This window comes from Grammomys surdaster, unplaced genomic scaffold (assembly GCF_004785775.1).
Source record: "Grammomys surdaster isolate TR1022 unplaced genomic scaffold, NIH_TR_1.0 126158, whole genome shotgun sequence".
NCBI lineage: Eukaryota > Metazoa > Chordata > Mammalia > Rodentia > Muridae > Grammomys > Grammomys surdaster.
This window is the reverse complement of record NW_021620966.1, coordinates 6,404,401-6,413,274: the sequence shown is the minus strand read 5'-3', so window position 1 is coordinate 6,413,274 and position 8,874 is coordinate 6,404,401. Positions and strand designations below refer to the sequence as shown.

At 35.4% G+C, this 8,874-nt stretch overlaps 1 pseudogene across 1 annotated transcript; it reads left to right on the top strand.

The window, feature by feature from the left end:
- Positions 1-6,786: 6,786 nt before the first annotated feature.
- LOC114612429 lies at positions 6,787-7,483 on the top strand (annotated as a pseudogene). Its single transcript, XR_003710013.1, has one exon. The product of XR_003710013.1 is annotated as a 40S ribosomal protein S8 pseudogene (transcript).
- Positions 7,484-8,874: the final 1,391 nt, after the last annotated feature.

The window sequence follows — 8,874 nt, the reverse complement described above, 5'->3', positions numbered from 1 at the left end:
TTGGAAGGAAGAATCATGTCAATAAAAAAAATTGTCATTTTTTGTGAATATCACTTGATCATTTCTCCAATTTCACTTAAATTTCATAGGGAAAAAGCTTGAGGAAAACAAAGTGTATACAAAAAACTGTATCAAAATAAAAAAGACAAATATGTATCTTTTCATAAATAAAATATTTCCATTTCCTTTGCTTATAAACAGGAGTCAAAAGTGAAAATAATGAAAATGTACTGGAGAAATTGTTTCATGGTGAAATGAATACATGGTGAACATAACAAGAAACCTAGATAAAGTTTGGAACCAGTAGTGGGATCTCAATCTCCTAACGCAATCAAGTCACCAAACAACTGTACTCAAACTTATTAAATAGTCCTAATATCAATTGTGTGTACTCACTGTGCTGTTTCCTTTAACTACCACTTCACAGTATAAAAGGATGGCCAGAATTGTTTTTCTCTGCCAAGAATATGTTTGGTATGGTGATGGGAGATTTCTGCTAACTTTTTATGTTGAAAAAAAAAACCCAACATGCATAATATCGTGCACAACAGACTGCCCATCCCTCTGCGTTAGCATTCGGCATTTTTAAATTTAGATTCACATATTGTCATCACTCATCTTGTCTGTGCTGTTGTAATTTGAAGCAAATGTGACAGAATGTCATTTTCAGTGAGAGAACCTTTCAGTGGTGCAAACAGTTGCAAATACAATGTCTTCCTTCATTAGCTAAAACTTCTACTGAACCCATCGCATTGTAGTAATGTCCACATACAAAATGAATAAAATATTTCCAGAAAACATAGCATGATACAGTTCATTTGATTTCAGTAAATGTTTATGAGCATCAGTTCCTGGGTTGGAAAAACACACAGTTTTAAAAATAACTCTCAACTTTGATCAAAGACCTGTATGACACACATACAATACATTAGGTAGGTTGTTGCTAGTGCATATAACAAACTTAAATTGTACAAAGCCAAAAGGAAGTCTATTTGAAGCACATTGGAAAATGTAGTGGAATAAACAAATACATGCCACTGGCACAGTAACTCATAGACTGGAGTACTGATAGGGCTTACATTTCTGCTTTAGTTAATGGGTTTCATCTCTTGCTTTCACTGCCAATCACTTTATTTCTAAATGATAGAAAGCACAGCTGTTAACAGCTTTATAATTTAGAATTTATGAACACCTAATAATCATTGGAAATATACCAATTCCTGTAACCAGCAACTGTGTCCAAAAGTGAAGTGAAGTAATTTAAGCATGGAGATGTAGAAATCATGTGGCTAGATTGAAAAATGTAGTTTCCAGAAAGGCTTAAGGAGACTACATGGTAGAAACCATTGTACTGAATCTCTATGGCAAATCTGAGTCTATCCATAACATTAAATTTCTGAGTTCCACGACTTCTGAAATGCCTTCCACATTCACAGTGCTTTCCAAGTCCTATACACGACTTGTAGGTGGTTTGCTACTTTGGATGGTCAGGATCAAAATATAAATAAGTTATAAGATGGCCTGCAATAGGAATGTATCCACAATCCAAGATGATAATGTGACATTTTGGAGCATCCATTTTAAATTGACAGGCCATTAATATGAAATTTTAATGAGGGTAGGAATAAAAAGCAGATGGTTTCAGTTCACATTAAATGTGGCTTATCTGTGTTGTCATACTGACGTTATGGCAAAGTGAGTTAAACTAAAGATCAAGACAGATTTGGGGTGAAATTGAAGAGAGTGTCTAAATTATGTTGTTTCACATTTTTGAAGTTCCTGATTTATCTTAAAACTCATCTTTGTAGGCTTAGTGCTTTGAATGAAACCTAGAAATTTGTAATTCATAGTTTTCACTTTGAAATATCCAAATAAATTACCTCCTAATGGAAGGGATTTTATTTAGTCTTTACTCATTGCCAGGTAAATACATTGTTCTGTGACAAACAAATCATTGCTTTGTATAGATTGAACTTATTTATTTCTTTATTTTTTAATATTTTATTGTAGAAATTCCAGCCATACTACAGGTAGAAAAGATAAAATAACGAACCCCTTTGTACCATGACTCTGCTTCAATAATGCCTCTATACAGGCTAATTTTCAGAAAAAGTTTCTTTATATATGTCAATTATGAGCATTACTTTCTTTTAAATGTTGCTATACTGTGTTAAATGTTAAATTATTATTGTTGTTATTATTTTGATTCTTTTGAAACAGACTGTTGCTCTGGGTCATTCAGATTGGCTTGGAACACATTAGGCATGTCAGTCTGGGCTCTGATTATCAGAAATCTTTCTTCCTTAGACTTCTAAGTGCTAGTATAAAAGGTCTATGTCACTGTATTTGGTTTTACAGATGTTTATGGTTTTCTATTTTGTATTGAAAATATGATTTTATACCTGTATTCTAATTATGGTTTCATCTCCCATAACTCCTCCATTTTTCAGTAGTGAGGACACAGTGAGTTTGGGCAATCTGTAAAGAAGCCATAGCTCTAATAGATTTGTTAGATTTTTGATCTTAGCATTCTCAAGTCAGAGTTGTGATCTTGTTTATTCTTGTCTAAGTCATCTGTCCTTTTCATTTTTCTAATAGCAACTTGGACTAAAAAATTTTTTTCTACAGTTGAATCAAAACCAAATAAATTCAGGCATAAAAAGTTTCCTGAAATGGCTCATATGATGAGGCTTGAGGCTTCACACCTAGCTAAAGATGTTATTCAAAAGTAACTGAATAAAAAAGGCACTGTCAGTGATGAATTAATCAACTGATGAGTTCTTAATAAATACACTGTTAGCAGGTATCTCTGACTAGAGAGAATGGATCATTAAGAGTATATCTTTGAATGGCATATCCTTCTCCATTTTTATTTTATAATTTCTTTTTTATGTTTTATTGTATTTTTTCCAAAACTAGATTGTTCTATGAAGTCACAGCTCTTCTGATACCCACCATGTAGAACATGTTATTAAGTTCTCACCAATTATCATTTCTCAGTCTCTTGATTGCTCAGAGTGTTGGAGTGATTCACCATGATACTTGAATCTTCCAGCACTATTATTCATCAGTATTTTAATATCAATTTGAAAATATATACCAAATTCCTTGATAGAATTTTCATTCTGATGACATTTGTTATTCAGAATAATTGTAGGAAAATTTGCAGTCTTATTTCAACTCATTCAATTATCAGGATGCCATGTCATTTCTATGCCTTCTTTAATTTTTCTTTAAATATATTTTGACATCATGACATGCAGATTTTTTAATTAGAAGTTTTATTAGGTTTGTATTCTTTATAATATTTAATGTCCAAGCTCTTAGGCATGTGTTGTTTTTAAGTTTTTTTAAAAATTTCTTTATTGGATATTTTATTTATTTACATTTCAGATGTCATCCCCTTTCCCCAATTTCCCTCCCAAGAATACTCTATCTAATCCCCCTTTCTCCTTTTTGCTTTTATACCATTTTAATTACATGCATGTGTTAAGATCATATCTATGTTGAGGGTCTAGCAATACAATAGATGCAAACAGTCAAGGAATGATCAAGACAATAAACACAAATAGTCAAACAACAAGCAAGGCATTAAACCCAATTATCTGAACACTCCCATGATCACCATTTCTAAAGGCTTATCAGGATGACCAAAGTATCTGAGCCTACTTCCCTGTCCTAGCCCAAGATCATTTTCATGCCTGAAGCCTACTTCCTTGTTCTAGCCTAAAATTTAGATTCCTGTCTGAAATTACTTCTTTGCTCTAGCCTAAGATTTAGATTCCTGCCTGAAATTATTTCTTTGTTCTAGGCTAATGTCAGATTCCTGCCTGAACCCTATTTCCTTGTCCTTGGCCAATGTCATATTCCTGCCAAGCAGCCTGAAAGGCTCTCCGCCTCCCCCCCCACCACTTTTTTTTTCATTAACAAGACTGAGCCTGTCTTAGGTTGTCCTTACCTACCATGGAATATGCATTCTGATATGGAAATTTTTAAAACTTCTATTACATTTATTTCTAAATACCTCATGTTGATAAATTAAATAGAATCACCATTTGTATATGGATTTTAATAGAGTCCTTATTCCATTTCTCTCTAGACAATAAAATAATTTTAATATCATGTCACTATATTTTGTCAAATTTAAACATGTTCTTAAAGAATATAAGTCTCTTCATGAAAAGCAGTGAAGTGGTTAGTACAGTGCCTGCATGTACCAGGTGCTCTGGATATATGTTATGGCTGTTAGCTTGGTGGGTTTGTGTGACTCCTAATAGTTGAAATAAGTGTTTCTTTGACTCATGCCTGCTCTTAAGACTTTTTTCCTCCTATTTGTCAGCCCCAATAAAAAGGCTTTTGCCTTTGCCTATTGTATCTTTTTTTTTCCTGACCTGTTATGCTGTCCTCTCCTGGACACCTGTGCTTTTCTTGGGTAGAAGGTGTGGTAGGGGCCAGTTGTGAGAAGTAGAGGGAGGAGGAACTGTGGTTGGGAAATTGGTTTTTCTTTCTACTTTATTAAGATATAGTTACGGATCATATATTTTTAGAATGTAATAAATTAATATATAATATGAAATAATTATTACTAAGCTAAAGGACTTGACAAATCATCAACTTAATTAGTTACTATTTTAAGACGTATTTTAATTTGTCTAAAATATAAAAACATTGGGCATTTAAAACACCAGCAATTTATAGTATGGTTGAATTTGAAAGAAAACCTGTAGGAACAAAGAGGTGATGTCCTCTAAGATTACCAGTTGCCTTAAGTCCAAAAATAGTATCTCATCTCTTGCATAAGGGCTGGTTTCTTGGACTGGGTGCTAAATGGAGTTTGTACTCAGGAAGAAACAACAACAACAAAAACTACAGGAAAACCTGTATGTGCATATGCATGTGTGTATGTATATATGCATACATAATAATACAGTATAGTAAATACATAAACTAGTCATATAGCTAATCATTTTCATTATTACATGTTGTATATAGCTGTATATATTCTGGACTTTAGCTGTTTATAGCAAGCAGCTGAAGAGGCTTGATTACACCAGCAGCACCAGGAACTTGTTAATTATGGATTACATGATGACATTAGAAGAGTTTACAACAACACTAGCTGTTGAAAATTTGAAAATCTTATGAGGTAATTACTATTGATTTGTTATTTACATAAACTCTCTTAACAAATTGTGATTAAATTGATAAATTAAATTTAATATTATAAATATGTAAAATATTATACATATGCATATACATATACATAAAACAAAGCTAATATTACTACTACCCTATGACCTAGGAACTACAATTCTGGCAATGCTACTAGATAAAGGATGATAATCACACAAATCATGTACAAAGATGTTTACATTGCTGTTACTAGCCCTATTCCAAAACTGCTTATACCAGATGGTTTTTTATAAACAAATTGTTAAGTAAACTGCTACATACATAGAACAGAATATTACATGGAGCAAAATTAGTTAACTATTGATCGAGGATGTGCCCTAAATAAACCTCCGGAGCTGTTACAGTGAGAAACTACATTTATATAATGCTGTTGAAAGATAAAAATTTATAATATATAGAATTTAAAAGGCTACTAACTTTCAGATGATTAGGAAGAAGATGAACATGTAGCTGTAAAAGGCAACATGAGTGCTATCATTTTAATTGAAAATATCTCCTAGAGGTTCATGATTTTAGCAGTTAATTCCCAATTGGACACATTGAGGCAAGCTATGAAGATTTTAATAGAAAGGTCAGGGATCACTAGGGGTGAGGCCTTGGGTGTTTATTATTCCTGATTTTATTCTTCCCCTTTTCTGCATCTTCTGCATGAGTCCACCAACTACTGAGCTCTACTTCTCAAAGTTCTCCCAGCCACAGTTTTGTCTCATCAGTTGCTCACAGTGATAAAAATGCCACTCATACAATAAGGGTTCTTGATGAGATATCAATAGATATATTGTAGATTTTTACTGTATTAATGTTGAAATTCTGTCTATAGTATTGTAGTATAATTTTAGAAAAGTTTATACATAAAATATATGTGTCATCTTTGTGAATCTATAGGCTCAACCAAATAACCCTATTAAAAAATGGGGTATAGAGCTTAACAAAGAATTTTCAACGGAAGAAACTCGAATGGCCGAGAAGCACCTAAAGAAATGTTCAGTGTCCTTAGTCATCAGGGAAATGCAAATCAAAACAACCCTGAGATTCCATCTCAGACCAGTCAGAATGGCTAAGATTAAAAATTCAGGTGATAGTAGATGCTGGTGAGGGTGTGGAGAAAGAGGAACACTCCCCCATTGTTGGTGGGACTGCAAGATGGTACAACCACTTTGGAAATCAGTCTGGCGATTCCTCAGAAAATTGGACATAGCATTTCCTGAGGATCCAGCTATACCACTCCTAGGCATATCCCCAGAAGATGCTCGAACATATAACATATGCTCAACTATGTTCATAGAAGCCTTATTTATAATAGCCAGGAGGTGGAAAGAACCCAGATGTCCTTCAACTGAGGAATGGATTAAAAAAATGTGTCATATTTACACAATGGAGTATTACTCAGCTATTAAAAACAATGAATTCGAGAGTTTCCTAGGTAAATGGATGGAACTAGAAATTATCATCCTGAGTGAAGTAAGCCAATCACAAAAGAACACACATGGTATTCAATCACTGATTATCGGATATTAGCCCAGAACCTTGAAATGCCCAAGATGCAACTCACAGGCCACATGAAGCTCATAAAAAAGGAAGACCGCTCTCTTTCCAGCCAGCGCCGAGCGATGGGCATCTCTCGGGACAACTGGCACAAACGCCGCAAGACCGGGGGTAAGAGAAAACCCTACCACAAGAAGCGGAAGTATGAGCTGGGACGGCCTGCAGCCAACACTAAGATTGGCCCTCGCCGCATACACACAGTCCGAGTTCGAGGGGGCAATAAGAAGTACCGTGCTCTGAGATTGGATGTGGGGAGCTTTTCCTGGGGCTCTGAGTGTTGTACTCGAAAAACAAGGATCATTGATGTTGTCTACAATGCATCCAATAATGAGCTTGTCCGCACCAAGACCCTGGTGAAGAACTGCATTGTGCTCATTGACAGCACACCGTACCGGCAGTGGTACGAGTCCCACTATGCACTGCCCCTGGGCCGCAAGAAGGGGGCCAAACTGACTCCCGAGGAGGAAGAGATTTTAAACAAAAAACGATCAAAGAAAATTCAAAAGAAATACGACGAAAGGAAAAAGAATGCCAAAATCAGCAGTCTTCTGGAGGAACAGTTCCAGCAGGGCAAGCTTCTCGCCTGTATTGCCTCAAGACCAGGCCAGTGTGGCAGAGCAGATGGCTATGTGCTCGAAGGCAAGGAGCTGGAGTTCTATCTGCGGAAGATCAAAGCCCGGAAAGGCAAATAACCATCCTTCATAGCTCGTGTAATAAAGGTGTTTGCTGTTAAAAAAAAAAAAAAGGAAGACCAAGTGGGGGTGATTCAGTTCTTAGAAGGAGCAACAAAATACTCAAGGGAGCAAATATGGAGACAAAGTGAGGGACAGAAACTGAAGGAGGGGCCATTTGAAGACCTTTCCACCTGAGTATCCATCCCATGTGCAGTCACCAAAGGTAGATGCTGATGTGGAAGTCAGGAAGTGCATGCTGATAAGAGCCTGATATGGATGTCTCCTCAGAGGCCTTCAAGAGTATGACATATTCAGAGGCAGATGCTCACAACTAGCTATTAAACTGATCATGGGGTTCTCAATGGAGGAGTTAGAGTGAGGACTGAAGGAGCTGAAAGGGTTTGTGGCACCATGAGGAGAGCAACAATACCAACCAACCACAGCTCCCAGGTTCTAAACCACCAGCCTGGGAGCACTTAGGGAGGGATCCAGGGCTTCAGCTGAATATGTAAGAGTGGAGGGACCTGCTGGGCACAGGTGGAAGATGAGATCCTTGACCTCATGAAGGCTGGATGCCACAGTGGGTGGGAATTTTGAGGGTGGGGAAGTGGGAGTGGGGGGAGTAGGTGGGAGTTACATCCATGGAGAAAAAGAGGAGGGGTAAGTGGATGGCGGGTTCCCGGGTGGGTGGGGGATGGGGTAAGGGGACAACATATGAAATGTAAATAAAATATCCAATAAAAAAATGCAAAAAAAAGAAATGCTAAATCTACACAAGTCAACTTAAATATTAGCAAACTAAATAGATCATACTATGTTTCTAAAACAAGAGAGCCTTACTGCTTATCTCTTAAAATTTAGTGACTCCCACCCCACCAAAAAAGATCATTCCAATAAATGCGTTACTGTAAATGTTAATATCTGTCTGAAATGAGAATATTCCTCTAAAAATTTAAATGAATTACCAGATTAATAAAAATTGTTATGGCCTTGTAAAAAAAAGAAAAAAAAGAAAAAAAAAGAAAAAAAGAAAAATTCAATCATTTGATAATTACTAGCCTTTAGTATTCTATGTTTTTATTTTTCAAAAATGTTATATAAATGTTATTTCTCATTTAGAATAGTTATGGTGAATAATATTTGTTTAGAGTATTTCCTTGGTTAATAGTTAGTTCTTCTTTTTTTCCAAATAAACCTCTCTTTAAAATTTAACTTTATTCCATTGTTTGAGTTGTAGAAATTAACTACATGGTGTAGGGAATTTTGTCACTCTATAACTTTCAGTTGTTCTTGTCCTTTATGAGATAAATGTGAAAACTATTTTTGGATCAGCAAACGAATATCATTACTGAAGAGGAATGAATTTTTCTTTTCCCTATTGAATAAAGGTGAGAAAATGTGACTCTAATGAATTAGAAATGAAGGACATATTCTGTATAATACATAGACAGCATGGCAGCCA